This window comes from Prionailurus bengalensis, chromosome B2 (assembly GCF_016509475.1).
Source record: "Prionailurus bengalensis isolate Pbe53 chromosome B2, Fcat_Pben_1.1_paternal_pri, whole genome shotgun sequence".
NCBI lineage: Eukaryota > Metazoa > Chordata > Mammalia > Carnivora > Felidae > Prionailurus > Prionailurus bengalensis.
The window spans coordinates 34,037,622-34,061,550 of NC_057349.1; the positions used below are offsets into that span (position 1 = coordinate 34,037,622).

Here is a 23,929-nt window from a genome sequence, read left to right on the forward strand (position 1 = left end):
GAATTCTCTGCAGGCCAGAAGGGAAGAGTACAATATATTCAAAGTACTGAAAGAAAAAAACCTTCCAACCAAGAGTACCCTATTTGCAACGTTATCATTCAATATGGAAGGAGAGATGAAATTTTCTAGACAAGCAAAAGCTAAAGGAGTTCATCACCATTAAAGCAGCTTTATAAGAAAAAGAAATGTTAAAGCGACTTCTTTAAGCTGAAAAGAAAAGGCCCTAAGTGGCAGCAAGAAAACGTAAGAATGTATCTCACTCAAGAAGCAAGCATATTGTAAAGAAAAATAATTAATCACCATAAAGCTAGATGGAGGTTAAAAGACAAAAGCAGTAAAAACAACTATGATTATAATAATGAGTTAAGGGATACACAAGTAAAAAGTGACATCAAAACAAAAAACATGGGGTTGGGAGAGCTTTAGAATGGGCTCAAACTTTAGTTGTCATTAACTTAAAACAGATTATTAGATATAAGTTGTTGTATGTAAGCTTCATGGTAACCACAAAGCAAAAATCTATAGTGAATACACAAAAGGTAAAGAGAAAGGAATACACAATTGTGTCTGTAAAAAAAGTCATTAAATCACAAAGGAAGAGAGCAAGAGAAGAAACAGAGAGGAACTACAAAACCAGCCAGCAAACAACTAAGTACATACCTATCAACAATTACTTTATATGTAAATGGAATAAATGCTCCAATCAAGACATAGATTGGTTGAATGGATAAAAAGCCAACACTCATCTATATGTGGCCTACAAGAGACTCACTTCAGACGTAAGAACACACGGACTGAAAATGAAAGTACAGAATGATATCCCATGCAAATGGAAACCAAAAGAAAGCTGGACTAGCTATACTTTTATCAGAAAAAAATGGACTTTAAAACAAAGACTGTAATAAGAGACAAAGATGGCATTATGAAATGATAAAGGGGTCAATCCAACAGTAGGATATGACATTTATAAATACGTATGTACCTAACATTGAAGCACCTAAATATACAAAGCAAATATTAACAGATCTCAAGGGAGAAAAGGACAGCAATAATATGGTAATAACAGGGAGTTTTAATATCCTACTTACATTGATGGACAGATCATCCAAACAAAAAATCAATAAGGAAATTAAGGTCTTAAATGACTCATTAGACCAGATGGACTTAACAGATACATACAGAATATGCCACCCAGAGGCAACAAAATACACACTCTCCCAAGTGTACATGCAACATTCTCTAAGACAGATTGTATGTTCACAAAACAAGTATTAATAAATATAAAAGGACTGAAATCATATCAAGCATCTTTTCTGACAACAGTATGAAACTAGAATTACAAGAAAACTAGGAAATAAGAGATTAAACAACATGCTACTGAACAACCAATGAGTCAAAAAAATTAAAAGAGAAATAAAAAAATATCTTGAGACAAATGAAACTGAAACGTACCAAAATTTGTGGGATGCAGTATTTCTAAGAGGGAAGGTCATAGTGACAAATGCCTACCTTAAGAAACAAGAAAAGTCTCAAACAACGTAACTTTACACCTCAAGGAACTAGAAAAAGAAAAACAAAGCTCAAAGTTAGTACAAGGAAGGAAATAACAAAAACGAGAGCAGAAATATATAAAAAAGAGACTACAAGACAACACAGAAGATCAATGAAACTAAGGGCTGGTTCTCTGAGAAGATAAACAAAACTGACAATCCTTTAGACTAAGAAAAAAAGATGACTCAAAATCAAATGAAAGACGAGAGGTTACAACTGCGCCTACAAATATACAAAAGATTATCAGTGACTACTATGAAACAGTTATATGCTAACAAACTGGACAACCAAGAAGAAATGCATAAATTCCTAGAAACATATAACTTACCAAGACTGAATCACGAAGAAACAGAAAATCTGAACAGACCAATAACTAGGAAGGAGACTGAATCAGTAATAAAAAATCTCCCAACAAACAAAAACCAGACAGGTTCACTGGTAAGTTCTACCTTAGAGTCAAAGAACAATACCAATTCTTCTCAAACTCTTCCAACAACCAGAAGAGGAGGGAGACCTTCCAAATTCATTTTACGAAGCCAGATTTACCCTGATCCCAAAACCAGACAAGGACACCAAAAGGAGGGAAAATTACAGGTTAATATCCCTGATAAACATAGATGCAAAAATCCTCAACAAAATATTAGCAAACCAAACTCAACAATACATTAAAGGATCATTCACCACAATCAAGGGGGACTTATTCCAGGGATGCAAGGATGGTTCAACATCCGCAAATCAGTCAACATGACACATATTAATAATAAGAAGGATAAAAATTATGATCATCTTGATAGACGAAGAAAAAGATTTAACAAAACTCAACATCCATTTATGATAAAAACTCTCAACAAAGTAGGTATAGAGAGAACATACCTTAACATAATAAAGGTCACATATGACACGGCCCACACCTGACACTGTATTCAACAGCAAGAAAGCCTTTTCTCTAAGATCAGGAACAAGACAAAGATGTTCATCTCACTGCTTCTATTCAACACTGTACTGGAAGGCCTAACCAGAGCAATTAGGCAAGAAAAAGAAATAAAAGGCATCCAAATTGGAAAGGAGTACAACTGTCACTATTTGCAGATAACGTGAGATTATATATAGAAAAACCTAAAGACTCCATCAAAGAACAGAACTAATAAATTCAGTTCAGTTGCAGAAATCAGTACACATAAATTGGTTGTGTTTCTATATAATAATGATGAACTATCAGAAAGAGAAATTAAGAAAATAACACCATAAATAAAATACCTAGGAATAAACTTCACAAGGAGGTGAAACACCTGTATATTGTAAACTATGAAAACATTAATGAAAGAAAATGAAAAAGACACAAATGAATGTAAAGAGTCTATACTCTGGATCAGAAGAATCAATATTGCTGATTAAATAAATGTACATACTACCTAAAGCAATCTACACATTCCCCATCAAAATTCCAATAGCCTTTTACAAAGAAAAAGGAACAAATAACCCTAAAATTCTGTATGGAACTGTAAAAAAAAAACCAAGCAAACCAGTAACCAAAAAAAATCTTGAGAAAGAACAAAGACGGAAGTTTCATGCACCTTGATTTCAAACTACATTACAAAGCTACAGTGGTCAAAACAGTATGATACTGGCATAAAAATAGGCTCATAGATCAACGGAACAGAATAGAGAATCCAGAAACAAATCCATGCATATATGGGTTTAAATTAATTTATGACAAAGGAGCCATGAATATATAATGGGGAAAGAATAGTCTCTTCAATAAACAGTGCTGGGAAAACTGGACAGTCATAGGCATAAGAATGAAACTGGACCACTATTTTACACCATACACAAATAGATTAAACACTTATAAGACCGGAAACCATGAAACTACTAGAAGAAAATATAGGTGGTAAACTCCTTGGCAAAGGTTTTGATTTTTTTCTTAATTTGACACCAAAAGCAAAAGTAAATGGGACTATATTTTGTACTAAAAAGCTGCAGAGCAAAGGAAACCATCAACAAAATGAAAGGCAAGCTACTGAATGGGAGGAAACATTTGTAAATCATGTATCTGATAGGGGGCTAATATCCAAAATATTAAAGAATTCATAAAGCTCAACAGGGACAAAATTCAATTAAAAAATTTAGATCTTCTAAAAGAAGATTTGAATAGACATTTTTCCAAAGACAGAGAGATGGCCAACAGATACATGAAAACATGTTCAACATCACTAACCACCGGGGAAATGCAAATCAAAACCTTAATGAGATTATCACCTCACATCTGTTAGAAGGGCTATTAGCAAAAAAGACAAGAAATAACAAGTGTTGGTGGGGATGTGGAGAAACTGGAATACTCATACATTGCTCATGGAAATGTGAAATAATATAAACACTTTGGAAGTCTGTTAGTTTCTCAAAATGTTAAATGTTAGAATTACCATATGACCCAATAATTCTACTTCTAGGTATATGTCCAGAAATGAAAACATGCGTCCACACACAAAGAAACTGTACACAACTGTTCACAAGAGCATTAATAGCCCCAAAGTGGAAACAACTGAAATGTCCATCAACTGATGCACGGATAAATAAAAGTATATATATTCGTATGAAGGAATATTATTCAGCCATAAAAAGAAATGAAGTACTGACACATCTGCAACATGGATGAACCTTAAAAACATTATACTAAGTGAAAGAAGTCAGCCACAAAAAGACCTCATATAATACTCCATTTACATGAAATGTCCAGAATTGGCAAATTCAGAGACAGAAAGTAGATTAGCTGCCAGAATCTAGGGGAAGGGTGTAAGGTGAGTGGTAATCAGTTTCGGCTTTTTTGTTTTTGGTGGGGGATGGTGGTGGTGGTAGTGGTAAAAATGTTCTAAACTTATACTGTGGTAAGACGGTACGACTCTGCTCTAGGATAGGGGAGAGAGAGTAGAGGTAGGATAAGTGAATTACGTCTTCTTTAATCAAAGCAGGACTTAGGGCACCTGGGTGGCTCAGTCGGTTAAGTGTGGTTAAGTGTCTGACTCTTGATTTCAGCTCAGGTCATGATCTCACAGTCGTGAGATCGACCCTGCGTTGGGCGACCCTGCGTTGGGCGACCCTACGTTGGGCTCGGGGCTCCTGCTTGGGATTCTGTCCTTCTCTCTCCCTCTGCCCCTCCCTAGCTTGCACGTTTTCCTTCTTTCCTTCTTTCCTTCCTTCCTTCCTTCCTTCCTTCCTCCCTCCCTCCCTCCCTCCCTCCCTCCCTCCCTTTCTCTCTCTCATAAATACATAAATAAATAAAATTTCAAGTTAAAAAAATCATAGCAGGAATAGATGGTAACAGGTAAAGCTGAGCAATCAAGAAATAGCAATAAGCATGATGGAGATGTGCACTAAACAGAATATGAAATGAATATAATGTTACATGTCGATTATATTCCAATAAAACAAAGCAACCAGCTACAAAGAAACAGCTCAAAGTAGTTGCCTTAGGAAGTAGGCCCATGACTGGGGAAAGGGTAGAGCAGAACACTGTGTAGCTTTTATTTAAAAAGGTTTCCATGCTAGGGGCACCTGGTGGCTCAGTTAGTTAAGCATCCTGACTCTTGAATTCAGCTCAGGTCAAGATCTCACAATTCGTGAGTTCAAACCCCGCACTGTTAGCACAGAGACTGCTTGCAATTCTCTTTCTCCCTCTCTCTCAAAATAAGTAAACATTAAAAAAGAAAAAGGCTTCCATTCTTCTTCTTCTTTTTTTTTTTTTTCAATACCAAGAGACATAATTCATCTTGGAAAAAACCAGAAACCTAACCATCCAACAAGAGAGAGCTAAGTGAATTTATTGGCTGTTTAAATCATCATTAGTGTCAAATTTGACTGCCAATTTGTTCATTTGACACAAAAATTGTAATTGCTGAAAAGATCACCTATTTGTACCCCTTAATCAATGTATTTCATTTTCAGGTTCTACTATTTTTTAAATGTTTCCGTGCAATGAACTTCTAAAGTATACATTACTATCTTTTTTTAAAAAGCTTATTTATCATACTGTTAGATTCTTCCAGTGTGAAGCATACTTCTTGTCTATGTGTTTTCCCTAAGACCTTCCTCTTAGAGCCCTCTGACCTCTAGCTCCAGAGTTTGTTTCCCAAAACAAAAATCACAAAAACATTCTACATAAACACTTGCAGAAAGAAGTTAGCATTATTCCTGTACCTTTATAGTCCCAATAAGATTAAGGGACTGTATAAGGAAATTCATGGCAATTCAGATTATGTAAGGAAAAAAAAAAGAGTTTCCTCTATATGAATTGACCATAAGACCTTAGATTCTACAGAACATTTGTGCCCTGTTGTCTCCCCTCTTCCAGAATCTCAATGCCAAACAGATAATCATATCTTATGAAAGATGTTATAACAGGGTAAGAGCATGGACTGCAACATAACTCACCTACAGTCAAATCCTGGAAATCCTGGCTTTGCTATTTATTCCCTGTGTGATCTTAGGCAAGTAACTTAACCTGTCTCTGTTTCCTTGTCTATAAAGTCATAAAAATAAAAGCACCAAGTTTATAAGGTTGCTCTGAGCACTGAATGAGTTAGTAGTACTCACCAAAAGGCTTAGGATAGTGTCTAGTAATAGGTACTATTATTTCTAATAGAGAAATCTGGATAGTCTCTTTGGCTGGAGCTCTTTGTGATAGTTTAAATATTAACAAATACTGGCAGCTAGTCTGAGAAATGCAACGTAAAAGTTTTGGGAGAAAGGTACCTGCATTTAACCCAAGTACAATTAATTTTAAGACACGATATTATTTGAGATAAAAACACTATCTGGACTTCGAAAATATTTATTAGATGGAAGGTTTTTTTTTTTTTCTTTTTAGAGTGGCACTTTTTGTCATAGATGAATCACTGTTTCTAGAATCTTCTTCTTTTAACAGAAACATCACCTAAAAGCTACTGATTCTATTGCTATCCCTGTCAATAAATAAGGGATCTTATTTTGTTGCTTGCCACTAAGAAAAATTATTTAAGTGAGTTCAGTAAAGCTCCTTACATGATTAACGTATACAAAAGCACTCTGATACTGAGAGAGGAGAATTTTTCTTGTAACTATAAAGCTGCTTCGCTGTGCTCATCTATTTGTGCCTGATGCTTATCATACACCAGCATGCCAGCAAACACAATTCTGTTGCTTCTCTCAAGGAAGTGCAGTTGTTCATTAATGATAGAGAAACAATAGGAAGAAAAAAAGAAGTCTGAACTTGTTACATGATTTTCCTCCCCTTTATTTTATTTGGACATGTTCAAATCATTCATGACTGCAATTATTTGACGGTAACCTTAAAATATCTCTTGACTTCAAATTATTACATATTGCCTAAAATGTTATAGAGAAGTCAACTGACAGCTCCCATCTAGGGCAGTTTCTGCACTTCAAAGGAATACAGTTTAGAAATTCCAACTCATAAAGCATGTTACAATCTTTCCTCTCCAAAGACAGAATAGATTTTAAAAAAGCAATGTTTTAAATAACATCGGGGCACCCTGGTGGCTCAGTTGGTTAAGTGTCTTGACTTCGGCTCAGGTTATGATCTCACAGTTCCTGAGTTTGAGCCCTGCGTTGGCGGTCAGGCTCTGTGCTGACAACTCAGGGCCTGGAGCCAGCTTTGGATTCTGTATCTCCCTCTCTCTGCCCCTCCCCCGCTCACACTGTCCCTCTCTCTCTCTCTCCTTCAAAATAAATAAACATTAAAAAATTTTTTTAAATAACAAAAATGTCAACTTTAAAAACTGCATACACATCTACTTTTCAAATTTATTCCAAAAAGACCAAGCCTCCTTGTTTCAGCCTAATTCAAAACCACAAGGAGGTTAAAGTCCACCACCGCTTTATGTAATGACTATGTACATAACAGAGGAAAAGTTATTTTAAGTATTTTACCAAAGTACATGGGAATACAGAACAAAATTACATCGCAGCCATTCCTTCCCATCTAGTTCTTTATGCACTACTGAAAATAGTCCAGGGGGAGAAAGTATGCAACAAAATCAAAACTTGTTCTCCCATTTGGGGGGACAGAAAAGCCATCAAGTTCAATATATTCACAAATACTAATGTTTTCTAATGTAATCCAAAGGGGACATGTACTGTAACAAGGTTTTACCTTAAAAATTATTCAAAACCTAGATTCCAATAACCACATGGTCAAACTTCCCATTACACATAGCAATACAATATGAGATACACAACACCTTCTTGAATACTCTCATCAAAATGTTTAACTGAAACCTAATCAACCTTTTCGTCCAGTTTTAAGGAAAGGAGGAACAAGTTAAACAAGTTAGACAAATCCAGAGTGTGGGATATTTTCTAAGACAACTGGTCTGATCTCTTGGCTGGGGGTGGGGTGGGGGGGTGGGGGGGGAGGGGAGTTATGGTGGTGGGGTAGGGGGAACTGTTTTAGATGAAAGATATACACACAGAAAATATGAGAACTTGATTTAATCATGATTTAAACAGCAGACATTTATAAGGCAACTGGGGAAACATAAATATAAACTGCCTGTGAGATGATATTAAGGAATTATTGTCCATAATACCATTACCACAGCTAAGAAAGATATGTGAAAGAACATCCTTATTCTTAGGAGGCGCAAGCTGAAGTATTTAGGGATATGGGGTCATGGTTTCTGCAACTTACTTTTAAACAGTTCAGTCAAAAGAAGTATTTATATACATATATCTAACTAACACACCTAGATGGCTAAATGTACTAAGTATTTATTATGCTAGTCTCAGCTTTTCTAGGTTTTTGAAATTTCTCATCATTGAGGAAAAGGATTAGGATAGAATCAAACTTTTCTTATGCTTATAGTCATTATTATTACACTTAAAAACATTAAATATTCCACACAGATGCATTATTTATTATTTCTAATTTGTTGGAAATTTAGATTTCTGTGGTTAATAACTTCAAACACTAAAAAAAAGGGATACACAGGAAAGCATTAAATCTACTTTCCTGACACGGTACAAGTATAGGTAATAAATCATTTTCTTGTAGCTTATAGAAATCTAGTACAGGTATGGTTATGAATTCCATTTATATACACCACCAATCTGTGTCAAAGCAGAAATTTTCTTTGTAAAGTAGATATTTGTTCAAGAATGAAAAGTGTTTCTTTGACATCTGGTCAACCAGATTTAGTCAGCAGGTAGAATGAATACCTGTGTAACAATGTTAATTTCTCTAAAGTATTTATTTATTGGGATGCCTGGGTGGCTAGTCAGTTAAGTGACTGACTTCAGCTCAGGTCATGATCTTACAGTTTGTGAGCTCGAGCCCCATGTCGGGCTCTGTGCTGACAGAGCCTGCTTGGAGCCTGCTTTGGATTCTGTGTTTCCCTCTCTCTCTGCTCCTCCTCTGCTTGTGCTCTGTCTCTCAAAAATAAACAAACATTAAAAAAAAATTTTTAAGTTATTTATTTGAGAGAGCAAGTGCGAGAGAGAATGAGTAGGGAAGGGGCGGGGGGTGGGGGGGAGAGGACAGGGGGCTCTGGGCTGACAGCAGAGAACCTAATGGAGGACTCAAACTCACAATTCATGAGATCATGATCTGAGCCCAAGTTAGATGCTCAACTAAGCCACCCAGGTGCCCCCCTTATCCATTTTTGTTTTACATACTCCCTCATATTTCATAGGCATTCAAATGTTTGCTGAATTGAATAGACTTATTTCTTTGGCTCCTGTTAATAAATATAATCATCCTTCAATTTTACATCAAGGTTTCATTCTATCTACTGATTCCATGAAAAGGAATGTTTTCCTGTTGAGTTCTTTAAGAAAACATTTTGATGCTTCTCTTAGACCCAATCTTAGTAAAATGAAAAGATATGTTCACTCAGTAATTTATACACAAATTCAGAGAAACTTTATTCATAATAGGCCCAAACAGAAAATAACATGGATGTCTATCAATGGAGAAAAGATGAAAAACTGAGGTACAGGCATGTAATAGATTAGTATTCAGCAATAAAAAGGAACTACTAAAACATACAACAAACACAGATCAATCTCGAAATCATTATGCTGAGCAAAAGAAGACAGACACCAAAGAGTAGATACTGTACGATTCCTTTTATATTAGTTCATTGACCAAACTAATCTAAAATGAAGAAAGAAGACCTGCCCCGGGGTCAGGTTGGGGAGGGGGTAATTACATGGATACATACATTTGTCAAAATATACTGAACTATACTATGAAATGGGTTAATTTTATTGTTTGCTCATTTTACTGTATTGTTACACCTCAATAGAATTGACTTTAAAATAGAGCATGGTAGTCCCTTCCTTCTATTTTTAATAGAAATTAAAGCTATCCCTGGATTAGTACAAAGCCAAGGAACTGAATTCTCCTTGAGTATTCAGAGTTTTTGCCATTTGGCAAACAACAGGAAACTGAGAGCTCTTCCTAAGGAAAGGTCCTGTAATGGAGCAGCAATAAGCAGTGATTGAGACAAAGGAGGCAAGAACAGCAGATCTGGAGACAAGCACTTCATTTGCAAGGGGCCCTTGAAAGAGCCCAAAGAATGGGGTGCTAACAACAAAAACAAGTAGGAGAAATACATGTGGGTCAGTTTAAGATTACAAAATGCATACCTTTAAGAGGAGACATTACAGAACAATTTCCCATAATTTAGTTTGGAAAAATTCATAAATTTGGAAGTCTGCCTAATTTCTATTTCCTTTTAATAAAACATACTTGAAAATGTTTCTATACCCTAAAACTTTTTAGAAATCTGAAGTTTAGTTTATTCTCTGTAGTCACTTGAAATCCCTCTGATCTCAAATGAATTCAAGCAGCAGTCATTCAAAAGAACTAATGCACTTCTTGATTTTTAGGGTAAACTAAGATTTAAAAAATTTTTTTAATGTTTGTTTATTTTTGAGAGAGAGAGAGAGAGAGAGAGAGAGAGAGCGCGAGAGAGAGCGCGCATGAACATGGGAGGGGCAGAGAGAGAGGGAAACACAGAATCTGAAGCAGGTTCCAGGCTCTGGGCTGTCAGCACAGAGCCCAACATAGGGCTCAAACCCACTAACCACGAGATCATGACCTGAGCTGAAGTCAGACACTCAACCAACTGAGCCACCCAGGAGCCCCTACAGTAATTGTTTTTAAGCTGACACACGGCATACCAGAGAAAGACACCATATTTCCCAGTCCCCCTTGCAGCTATTTACAGGCCATGTAGAAGGAAACTCCTCAAGAAACTGGCAAGCACCCTACACCATTTCCCATGCTTGAACTGTTTCAACTGTTTCATGCTACCTGGGCCCCTGAATACACGGGGCACAATCCAGGATGGCAGGAGAAGTGAGCAAGGAGTCTGTGGGTCCATGACACTTTGTGGAGTAAGCCACTGGGAACAGCTAAGGATACATCCCCAGAATTTTACACTGGGAAGAAATAATCTTGTTTTAGCCACTTATTACTTTGGATCTTTTGTTACTCACTGTTAAAAGTTAAGTCTTTCTCTTACTCCAGCTCCCCATCCCTTTTCCCTTCTCCAAAGGGAATACAAGCCAGTTTCTCCTATATGATTCTATACAAGAGTAAATGTATATATGGGTGTACATGGGTGTACATATACACATATCCTTATTTTTAACTACTGTTAGCATACAATACAATATTCAAGGCATCCCTTTTTCATTCAGCAACATTTCAGAATAATGTCTTAACTAAAATGTTTCCTTTTTCCCCCTAAGAAATTAGTTTTTAAAAGAGCAAGGGAAGGGCATAGAGAGAAGATGACACAGAATCTAAAGCACGCTCCAGGCTCTGAGCTGTCAGCACAGAGCCCGACGTGGGGCTTGAACTCACAAACTGTGAGATCATGACCTGAGCCAAAGTTAGACGCTTAACAGACTGAGCCACCCAGGTACCCCAGGTGTTTCATTATTAATGGGAGGATGGTATACCCTAATTTTTAAAAAGTATGCATTCTGTGGGACATTTCCTTCTACGGTCACAAACTACTAACCCTTGTATTTAATACTTTTTTACACATGAATATGTATATCAGTGTAACAAATGCCTAGAAAAGGAAAAGTCAGGTCAAAGGGTATGTGCAATTTAATTTATTTTTTGATACATACTACTGATCGCCTTTCACAGATGCTGTATCAATTTACACTCCTATTAGCAATGTATGACTGTTTCTCCATTTCAATGCCATATATTATTTTTTGTTTTTTTGCCAACTTGATGGGGAAACACAGAATCTCAAAGGATGGTAAAAAGCCCTATAATTCAAGTTGATCACATTGGTAGTTGTCTTAAGTAAAAATGAAAATGTTATGATCTCACAGCCCGTGAGTTCAAGCCCCGCATCTGGCTCTGTGTGGACAGCTCAGAGCCTGGAGCCTGCTTTGGATTCTCTCTCTGCCCCTCCCCAGCTCATGCTCTGTCTATCTCTCTCTCTCTCCTTCAAAAAGAAATAAACATTAAAAAAAGTTTTTTAATAAAAAAAATAAAAATGTTAGAGTAAAAAGCAGGCAATCCTATATACACTGTAAATAGTTATTATTACCTAAAACATAGAAGCAAACAGGCCATTTCTTTGCCTAAGGATGTACTGACTCCTGTGCCTAATCACCTTTCTTGCAATCATCACACCCATATGTATCAATTCTAATTTCCAGTTGGGGTTTCTCTGAAGTTAAGCAAGAATTTAAAAAACTTGGAAATCCATAAAAAGAATGATGATCTCTAAGAACAGGTACAAAGTGATTTCCAGAATACAATGTTAAGGAGAAAAAAAGTACAGTGCAAAAGAATGTATGCTTACTGCCTTATGTAGAAGACAGAAAAATAATATATAATACTTGCTCATTTTTACAAAAAAATAAGTCAGAAATGAATGAAATGGTTACCTTTAGGCAGTGGGTGAGAACAAGAAAAAGGACAAAGGGATGGGAATCGACTTCCTGAGCCATGTACAACGTTTTAATTACTGAAATGAAAAGAAAAAACTGATGGGGGAAAAAAAAAAATCAAACCTTAAAGGGGAGCCTAGGTTGGCTCAGTTGGTTGGGCATCTGACTCTTGATTTCACAGGTCATGATTTCACAGTTCATGAGATCGAGCCCCACGTCAGGCTCTGTGCTGACTGAGGAGCCTGCTTGGGATTCTCTCTCCCTCTCTCTCTGCCCCTCCCCTGCTCATGCTGTTTCTCAAAATAAATAAACATTAAAAAAAAAACACATCAAACCTAAAATTAAATGTAAACAGATGAAAAAATAAATTAATAAAACATAGGGAAAAATTAATTCTGGACAGTTGTCTATGCATCCTTAAGTGGGATATTATCATGAGGACTTAAAGAACTATAAAGAAATCTTGCACTTAATTGACTTAGTGTTGATAGTGACATGTAATCTTGAAAGTACTTGTGTGTAACTGGAGGAAAGAAAAAGGAATATAGATTCATTGAGAACAAAGAAGGGATATGTCAATACAGAATGGGAGGAAGTGAAGAAAATCCATAGTACATATGAATTGGAAGTACCATAAGCTACCTACCTACTTATTTTTTAATATATATTTAAATATATTTCCTAGCTCCGCCCTCTAGGCCCACTGAAAGGGCCTAGAAACAACAGAACCCTAATAGCAATGAGCAGGACCAGCATCTAGACCTCGGTTTCCAAATATAATTCCTCACTAAAAAGCACAAGGGGGTGGGGGGAGGTCTTTGGAAAAATGGGAGATTCCAGTCTGGGGCAGGGACAGCATATAGAGAACCTGGAATATCTCCTTATGCAGAAAGACATAACTAAAGATAAAGAGACATAAGCAAATGTAATGCTTGAACCCTGGCTAAATTCTAGATCCAAAAAAAGAAAGACGGTATAAAAGACATATATGAGAAAATACTAAAATATAAATATGGTTGGAGTATTAGATGATATTGAATTAATAGTCACTTTCTTACATGTGATCATTATCAGTGTAATAATGTTATTGCATTTATTAAAGGAAAATGTCATTGTTACATGTATCTTGAAGTATTTAGAGATGATGTGTCATGAGACCTGCCACTTCCAAATGCTTCAACAACAAATACTAAATAGACAGTTTTATTTCATTAGAGGCCCAAAACTGGAAACAATCCAGACGATCATCAAAAAGTGAATGGAGAAACAAATGGTGGTATAGCCACACACTGGAATACTATGCAGCAATAAAAACATGGATACATGTCAAAGTCATCATGATGAAAGAAGCCAAATACAGAAGAATACATTCTGTGTACTTACATTTATATAAAATTCTAATTTTTTTTTTTAACGTTTATTGATTTTTGAGACAGAGAGAGACAGAGCACGAAGAGGGGTGGGTCAGAGAGAAAGAGGGAGACACAGAATATGGAACAGGCTCCAGGCTCTGAGCGGTCAGCACAGAGCCTGATGCGGGGATCGAACCCATGAACTGCGAGATCATGACCTGAGCCGAAGTCGGACGCTTAACTGACTGAGCCACCCAGGCACCCCTAAAATTCTAGAAAATGTAAACTGATGTGTAGTGTCGGAGAACAGATCAGTCACTGCCTGGGGCCAGCAGTGTAGGAAGGGATGGACTGCAAAAAGGAAAATTTGAGGAAACATCTGGCACAACAAAAATTTTTGTACTTTGATTATTGTGGTAGTTTCACGGATGCATACAGTTGCCAAAAGTCATCAAATTGTGTACTTTGGTATAGAAAGATGGAAAAAAATACGGCAAAATGTCAGCAATTAGTAAATACAGGAGAAGATGATTACAGGTTATCATACCATTTTTTTTTCAACGTTTATTTATTTTTGGGACAGAGAGAGACAGAGCATGAACGGGGGAGGGGCAGAGAGAGAGGGAGACACAGAATCGGAAACAGGCTCCAGGCTCTGAGCCATCAGCCCAGAGCCTGACGCGGGGCTCGAACTCCCGGACCGCAAGATCGTGACCTGGCTGAAGTCGGACGCTTAACCGACTGCGCCACCCAGGCGCCCCCATACCATTTTTTTTTAACTTTGCTGCAGGCTTAAATTTTTTTTCAAATAACAAAGTTGAATGGAGAACAGACAATTCACAAAAAGAGGTAAAAATGACCCTCCATAGATATGAAGAGAAGGTCAAACTCACTGAAAGAGAAATGTAAATTAGATACCAAGACACCATTTCTCACCTGTCAGACTGCCAAAAATTAATAAGCATTCTGCTGGTGAAGCTGTTGGAAAATGGGCACCCTGATACACTGCTAGTGAGAAAGCACACAGCACAATCCTGCTGAAATGAAATCTGGTAATACTTAATTATAAATCTCATTGGGTTTCAATTTAGCAATCCCACTTCTAGGAATCCACCCTAGAGGATACACCTTCACGAATGAAAATACATTTGCACAAGGCTATTCACCGCAGCCTTGCCTGTAATTACAAAATACTGAAAACAACCTAAACGCTCACACATGGGAGTGGTTGAATACACTGTGGTACATGCACAGAACTGAGCACTGTGAAGCTGGAAAAAAAAAAGATGAGGAAGTTCTTTATAACCTGTGATAGTGTAATAGTAACTGAATGGGAAAAGCAGAGTGCAAACAAGTTATTCCATGTTACCTTCCATAAAAGAGGTTATTAAAAAAAAAAAAATACACACACCTGCTCATTTGTGCAAAACGAAACACAGTGGGACTAACAGAGAAACTAAAGCAACAATGGGCAAGTGGGAAAGGGTGGAAAGAGAGGGGAATGGGGCCCGGGTATCTGGGATGAGGAGGAAGTGAACTTCTGGGTAGATATTTTGTATAGCTCTGACTTTCAGAACCACAGTAGTGTGTCCTTTGGCTCCCAAAATAAAAAAAATAAAAACCAGGATGCGAGGAGCACCCAAAATGGAATGCAAACACTAACAAATGAACCAAACTGCACGCCAAATGAACATCACACTTTGAGCACAGGTTCAAAAGGTTTCCTTTGCTTTGTTTTGTAAAGTTTATTTTGAGAGAGACAGAGAGAGAGAGTAAGGGAGGGGCAGAGAGAGAGAGAGAGAGAGAGAGAGAGAGGGAGAGAGGGAGAGAGGGAGAGAGGGAGAGAGGGAGAGAGGGAGAGAGAGAGAGAGAGAGAGAGAGAGAGAGAGAGAATTCCAAGCAGGCTCCACACTATTAGCACAGAGCCCAACATGGGGCTCATTCTCATGAACCATGAGATCATGACTTGAGGTGAAATCAAGATTTAGACGCTTAACTGACTGAACCACCCAAGAGCCCCTAAAAGTTTCTCCCCCCAACATTTCTTTGGTTTTGACTCTCCTTTTTACCTTTTGCTATGCATACATTTTTTTACTCTTATGGGATAAAATATTTCAGTCTTTATGTATACAGCTTTTTGGTCATGATTAGGAGGACTGCCTTCCTCTAAGATTATTTCACTTTTAAGTTTTACAGTTTTTCTTACATGTTCATGGTTTCCGTTTTCTTTTCTAATGTTTAAATCTTTGATCCATCTCTATTTATGTTAAGAACAGGGTAAGAATATGACCTTTTTTTTACCCCAGTTCTTGCAACAGCAGTTGGAATCCATTTTTTTCTGAATTCATTTGAAACACAACTTATATGGTGTTAAATTCCCATGTATTTACTTCTTTTTGGAGTCTCCATTCTGTGCCACTGTCTTGTCTATTCAGGCATCAGGATCAAGCAATTTTAAGTATTATAACTTCATAGCATTTAAAATATCTGGGAAGTTCCATACCACCCGTATTACTACACTTTTCAGAATTTTTACCATTCTTAACATTTGTATTTTCCCATAAAAGTTAAAATCTGTTTTAGTTTTAACAGAATATTGTCACTAGGTAGGAAATTTATATATTAGTTTAGGGAGAACTAATTATTATTTAAATGAGTCCTCACGTACTCAATATTTTAGGTGACGTATTAAGCACACATTCTACGATGGCACTGTGTCAAGGACAGAAATACGGAGTTTCACTACTACTACATTAATTACCATTGCTCCAAACAGCCTATTCGCTGTGGGGCAATGCCAACAAACAGGCATGAGGAGGTTATCACAGGTTCTGCCACCTAAGCTTTCCACTGGAAATAAAGAATTGTGATGTCACAGACCTACTACTATGCCAACATACTGTCCAACATAAAAATTTAAGACCTTAAAATCATATCCAAATCTTGGTTTCTAAACACCAGGGCTGGGGTGCCTGGGTGGCTCAGCTGGTTAAGCGTCCAATCTGGATTTCAGCTCAGGCCATGATCTCAAGGTTCGTGAGATAGAGCCTCGTTGTTGGGCTCAGTGCTGACAAGCGTGGAGCCTGCCTGAGATGCTCTCTCTTCCCCCTTCTTCCCCACCCACTCACACTCTCTCAAAAATAACCTTTGAAATAAAATAGAATAGAATAAAAAATAATAAAATAAAATAAAATAAAATAAAATAAACCAGGGCTCTTTATTTTTTTTTTTTAATTTTTTTTTCAACGTTTATTTATTTTTGGGACAGAGAGAGACAGAGCATGAACGGGGGAGGGGCAGAGAGAGAGGGAGACACAGAATCGGAAACTGGCTCCAGGCTCTGAGCCATCAGCCCAGAGCCCGACGTGGGGCTCGAACTCCCGGACCGCGAGATCGTGACCTGGCTGAAGTCGGACGCTTAACCGACTGCACCACCCAGGCGCCCCTACCAGGGCTCTTTAGAGAAAGGACTGATCCCATGGTTGGAGCAGGCAAAGTACAAGATGAATCTGGAACATGCTATTGTGCTAGAAAGTGTAAATACTCAAAGAATGAAAGAGACTTGTTGAAAGATAAGGTGTCACCTTGAAGGGGCTCCCACTGGCCAAATATGAAAGAATATGAGTATCAAATAGTGAGAGTAATGGATTAAACTCACCGAATAAAAACAGATTCCCTAAGTTCATACCAATGATTATGATTAGGATGATGAATGGGGAAAAGGAAAAGTTTTTTCTAATAACAAAATGCTGACAATTAACTCTATAAGGAAATGGGAGAATTATATAATCACTGTTTTGCAACTGTCATATAACTGGCTTAGGCAAGAATCAATAATGGATACTAACGCAGTGAAATTTCAATGAGGAAAAGTTATTTACACAGGTCAAAATATCTCCCCATAACGAACTTATGATTTACAAAAGAGAAAACCATAATAATATGCTGAAGAAACTTGGTAGTCACCACCCATACTGGGACAGATATGTCTGCTGTGCCGATATGATTCACCAAGGATGATTAACTTAGGTGGTACCAAAATGCATAACCTGAATCATGAGGAAACAGACAAACCCAAGCTGAAGGACAGTCTGAAAATAAATGGCCTATATTCTTCAAAAATATCAATTCCAGGAAAGACAAAGGCAGGCCATGGAACTGTTCTAAATGCGATGCACAATCTTAAGGTAGATAGTAGGCCAGAAAAAAAATTTTTTTTCCTACAAAGCTCATTGGGACAATTGGCAAAATCTGAATAAGATCCAGATTAAATAATAATATTGTATTAATGCCTTATTTCTTATTTTGATAATTGCGATTATGTAAGTGAATGTCCTTGTTTTAAGGCAATACATGAAGTATTCAGGGGTAAAGGGGACAATGCAACTTACTCTCAAACAGTTCATAAGCAAAAGTTTTCTTCAGGCATCCAAATTTTCCATTTATATGTCTGAGCTGGCAAAACAAACTACTGTAGAGCCTGCTTACTATCCGGAAGGCTCACCCACATTTACAACAAACAACCACTAGATGGCACTCTGTGATCTTCTAATCCCAGCAGCCTAGGTTTCCACAGGCAGCATTTTAGACTTCATCATGTTAAAAAACATTCATTTTGTTAAAAAACAAAAACACAACTGGTGATCTTTAATAAACCACCACTACCGGGCAACTACTACATTCAAAACAGATGTTTTCACAAAGGTCTTACAAGGTCTTTCATGATCCGATTTTTCACTGGCTCACAAACCCATCTCTCTGACCACATCTCTTTTCAGGTACTGCCTTTTCACAGAACTTTCTTGACACTTCTATATAAAACAGGAGTTGGCTGCATGCCCTCCCCTACCCCCTTACCCTACTTTATTTTTCTTCAGTACTTGACATTTTATTGTCTTCTTTCCCACACTCCCAGAATGTACGTCTCACGAGGACATTTATTTTGCTCAATGCCTGTATCCCAAATGTCTAGAAAAGAGATGCACACAAGGCACGTTTCTTCTCTTTCATCATTAGCTATTACTCATCCTCCTCCAATTGTCCATTACATGTCCACCCCCCACAACAAGTCCCCTAAAGGAGAGAGACTGTGAAGAGCCTTAAATGTCAAGCACTATTTTATATGGAAGTCATCAAGCCATTTAAGCACGAAGTAACCCTACAACAAGAGTGCTTTAGAAAAATTCTTTTGTCAAGAAGGTGGTAAAAGATAGTGGGAGTAGAAAGCAAAGATACAGGGACACTGTCGAGGTAGTGGTTACAACAGCCAAGGTCTCTGATGCCAAGAGACTTAGGTTTGATCCTGGCTCTACAGTTTGCAAGAGCTCCATGACTTTGGATAAATTGCTAATTCAGGAAGCTCTTTGTCCTTCAGCTGCCCAGTGTGTAAAAAAGAGGGCAGTAAAAAATGTACCTTATAGGGAACATAGAGGTTCTGCTTATCCTATGCTTGGTACGGGGCCTGATACAGAAATTTTAGCATTGCATGTAGGAAATAAGGGAAAGGGAGTAAGCAAATATCTGTTCTTTAGTCAATTTATTTTTACTGAGTGGTCATAAGTATGTTGAGTACGTTTCTAGGCACTGGAAATGCAGCCATGAGCAAAAAGAAAAAAAAAAAATAGCTCAGAGTCTTTCTTTATCATGTTTATATTTGAGCAGGAGGTTAACAAAAAATAGCCCTAAATATCTGAATCTACCTGGTTCTTGAGTTTCTGTTGGTGAACAGCTAATGCTGGGACAGCAAAGTCCTATTCTCAAGATCTCTCAGGTAGATACGTGTTCCATAATTTCAGGCTATGAGAAGGGCTATGAAGAAAAATGAAGGTAAGGGGACAACAATACATAGACATCATTTTAAATAAGAGTTGTGACATTTGAGTAAAGAGGTGAGAGATACTGGAATTTACTCTGGAATGTTTCAAAAAAAGTGAAATCCAGAAGAACAGATTTGAGGATGATGTGTTTGGGGTCTTAGAAATAATTTAGCTCTGGCTTCAAAAAACAAACTAGGAGCCCCTGGGTGGCTCAGTCGATTGAGTAGGACTACTCATTTTGGCTCAGGTCATGATCCCAGGGTCGTGGGATCAAGCCTTGTGTTGGGCTCCGCGCTGAGTGTGGAGCTTGCTTAGATTCTCTCTCTCTCTCTAAAATAAATAATTTTAAAAAGGCAAACTAAAAGTGGATGAGAGAAAGCACCCTAGCCACTCTAGTTTACTTACTTGTAAACTTTAGTCTTCATTTCTTTCGACTGTGGAAAATAAAAAATTGTAGGATCTCCTAGTGCAGAGAACTGTCTTCCAGGCACTGTGTTATGGGTTGAACTGTATCCCCCCAAAACAGATACACTGGAGTCCCAGCCTCTGTATCTCAGAATGTGACTTTATTTGGGGATAGGATCTTTATACAGGTAAACAAGTTAAGATGAAGTCATTAGAATGAGACCTAATCCATAGGACTAGTGTCTTTATAAAAAGGGAAAATTTGGACACAAATAGAGACACACACAGAGGGAAGATGATGCATAGACACAGAGAGAAAATGGCCATCTTCAAAACAAGGACAGACGCCTGGAAAAGATCCTTACCTCTGAGCCCTCAGATGGAACCAACCCTGTTCACACCTTGATTTCAGACTTGTAGCCTCCAGAACTGTGAGACAATAAATTTCTGTGGGTTTAGCCACCCAGTTTGTGGCACTGTTACAGTAACCCTAGAAAACCAATACAGACTGAGAGAAGGTCTATTTGCATACTCATCTCCCTTAAGATCAAAAGCCTGTTGGGGCACCTGGATGGCTCAGTTTGTTTAAGTGTCCAACTCCTGGTTCTGGTTCAGGTCAGGATCTCACAGTCCGGCTCTGCAATGAGTGTGGAGCCTGCTGGATTCTTTCTCTCTCTCTGCCCCTCCTCCACTTGCTCTCTCAAAATAAATAAACTTAAAAAAAAAAAAAAAAAAAAAAAAAAAAAAAAAAAGATCACAGGGGTTCCCGAGTGGCTCAGGTGGTTAAGCATCTGATTCTTGGTTTTGGCTCAGGTCATGATCTCGGGGTTTCAAGCCCTGCACTGGGCTCTGTGCTGGCAGCACCCATCCTGCTTGGGGTTCTCGGTCTCCTCTTCTCTGCTCCTCTCTCACTCATGCTGTCTCTTTCTCAAAATAAGTAAACTTAAAAAAAAAAACCATAAACCTCTTATAGGGTAGAGCTGATATTGCCTGAAATCATCTTTGCATCTCTTTTGACGTATCTGATCTAATCCAAAAACTTAATAAGATACTATTTTAAGTTCCAGCACCTAAACACAGTAGAGCTTAGTAAGTACTCAAATTCTCCCACTACTTTTCCACATATATTTTTCCTGACAGGCATTTCTTTGTTCTGCAAATTGACAAGCTAAAGTTAATTTCTGAGACACACTGGAATTGGCCCTATCAAAATAAAAATTTGAGTGTCTAAGTTTATTAGGTGTTAATTAAATATAAACCGTTCTTTATCTTTAGGCAACTATACTCCAAATTAAACTTTATATAGACCCCAATAGAGGAAATACTGACAAGTTAAAACCATTAGTTTGATGCATGAGTAATAATAAAAAATGTCACATAAAAGTCAAGGGTGGGGCACCTGAGTGGCTCAGTAGGTTAAGCGTCTGACTTCGGCTCAGGTCATAATCTCATGGTTCATGAGTTCGAGACCTGCCATCAGGCTCTGTGCTGACAGCTCAGGGCCTGGAGCCTGCTTCGGTTCTGTGTCTCCCTCTCTCTCTGTTCCTCTCCCACTCATGCCAGATCTGTCTCTCTCTCTCTCAAAAATAGATAAACATTAAAAAAAAATTAAAGGAAAAGTCAAAGGTAAATCCATCTAAGGAAGAACGCATGAGGAAGGAAGTAACCACCAAAGCACTTTACTCTAGCTCAGCACTAGGCTAGGCACTCACACACAATTTCACCCTCAGAATGTCACCATCTACAGATAAGGCAAGTCAGACTCAGGAAGTCAAACGACATTGCCCAAGTTCACCCACCAGTGGCGTTGGAGGCAAATTGGAACCTGGGGCTGTGTGATTCAGAAAGACCAGCTCTTTTTGCTAAGGAGCATAGAAGCATGTATCTATATTAACCTTCCACCTTAGAAACATGAGCACAAGTTACCTAATTTAATCATATTGTATTGTTAATACTAGCAACGAAAAATGCAAAATACAGTTCCTGTTAAATCTATTCTCAAAGTCATAGGCAGTTACAGAAGAGAAAAGGAGTATCAAGGGAGCTTGCCACCAAGCTCATGTGTAAAAACAAGCTGACATCTTTGATCAAACTCCTAGGTTGAAAGGACATTCAAGAACCTTCTCAAGCTGGAGCCGCACTATATACAATTAAGAGCAAAGCGAATAAGATACAGTTACCATAAATTACATTTATAATCAGTTACAAAATAAGGCTACCTTAGGTCAAGAAACAAGAGTTCACAAAATCACACCCAAAAGTATTGGCAACCTTTTAAAAAATGACTAGCCACTCAGTACAAAGAATTTAGAACCTGAGTAAATTAAATATACAAAGGTCATCAATGTGACTCATGGTACACCAAACTTCATGGCACTGATGTTTGTTCACCACTGTAGGTGACACTTCTCATCTGGTAGTTAAAATATCTATTACATGTTCTCAAAGTTTGTGTGTGATAAGCTATCCTAAAATACCCATCCATGTTGTTCAAGGCATTTAAGCCACCAATACATTTATTACCCAATAGCAACAAATTACCCCTGGCCTCAGTCTTCATCTACATAACTGAAGGCATGTCATGGTACAAATGAACGTACTTTTTATTTATCTAGCTCCTGCCAACTGACTTCTGTGTCCAGTGTCACTATACTTCTCTGAAAATGAATAAAGTGTGTTTAATTTATTTTGTGGCTTCTGATAATTTCTGAAGTCATTCTTTGTTGAAGCAGTTGAAAAACTGTATACTCTGGTCTTCATAGCTGATCTCACGGGTTTTTTCAAACTCTCAAAGTTAATTCTCCAGTAAGAGGCACACAGAACCACAGGGCTCTTCCACAACTGTGCTTACGATAACTTTAGGAAAGGTGCCTAAGATTGTGATCCTGAAATTCCATTTCCCATTGAAAAGCTTCTTAGAGAAAGGGCTATTTTCTGGTCTGGGGCAGAAAACATACAAGATAAATCTGGACAAACTGTCATACTAAATAGCAAAAAAGCTATCAAAGATGCCTCAGATTGAATCAAATGGACTTTGGGGCTGGGCCATCGTGAAGGGACTCCAACTGGCCAAAGACAGGACAATCGATAAAAATAACAACTATACGTTCTACAAAATGCATGAATGTTGAAAACATTATGCTAAGTTAAAGAAACCAGTCACAAAAGACCACTTATTGTAGGATTCCATTTATACAAAATGTCCAGACTAGGCAAATCTAGGCAAAGTAGATTAGTCATTGCCTAGGGTTGGGAGGTGGTGTACTATGGGGGTAATGAGGAGTGATAGCTAATGGGTAAAGGGTTTCTTTTGGGGTGACAGAAATGTTTCAAACTTATTAGATTATGGTGATGGCTGCACAACTCTGTGAGCATACTAAAAACCACTGAGTTGTACTCGTTTAACAGGTGAATTTCATGGTATGTAAATTTTAATTCCAGAAAACTGTGGGGGGGGGGAGCCCAACTACAATGGATTGAACCACAAATATGTTTACAGTTATGAGCTCATACTAAAATAAACCTTAACTGGTCATTTTGGAGGATGCTAGGATTCTAACTCATTAATGAAATTTGGAAAGTACAAGTATTTATCCTGTGTCTTATATATAAAGTGTCTCTAGGGGTAACACCAAAGAAATGAGGTAAAGTTCCTTTTTATCAAACTATATAATTATCAGTTAAAGAACTGAATATTACCATTTTGCAACGCTAAATAAAATAAATGGGTCTAGGCAATGCTCAGTGGCTGCTAACATCACAAAAAGTTAACCAGTCAGTAGGTGCCTCCTGGTCAAAGTATACAATGCCACTTACGAAGCAGTCAAACAAAAACAGATTTGCAAGGAAAATAACCCATAAATAACATATAGATAAAAAGAC

The 23,929-nt window shown here is 37.6% G+C and overlaps 1 protein-coding gene and 1 long non-coding RNA gene across 2 annotated transcripts in view; one reads left to right on the forward strand and one right to left on the reverse strand.

Annotated features, from left to right (window-relative positions):
- Nucleotides 1-23,929, reverse strand: part of SRPK1 (SRSF protein kinase 1) — an 82,591-nt gene that overhangs the window by 50,073 nt on the left and 8,589 nt on the right.
- Nucleotides 645-21,848, forward strand: LOC122490345. The gene is made up of 3 exons (XR_006299133.1): nucleotides 645-974; nucleotides 6,258-6,260; nucleotides 21,838-21,848. It is a non-coding gene; the product is annotated as an uncharacterized LOC122490345 (long non-coding RNA).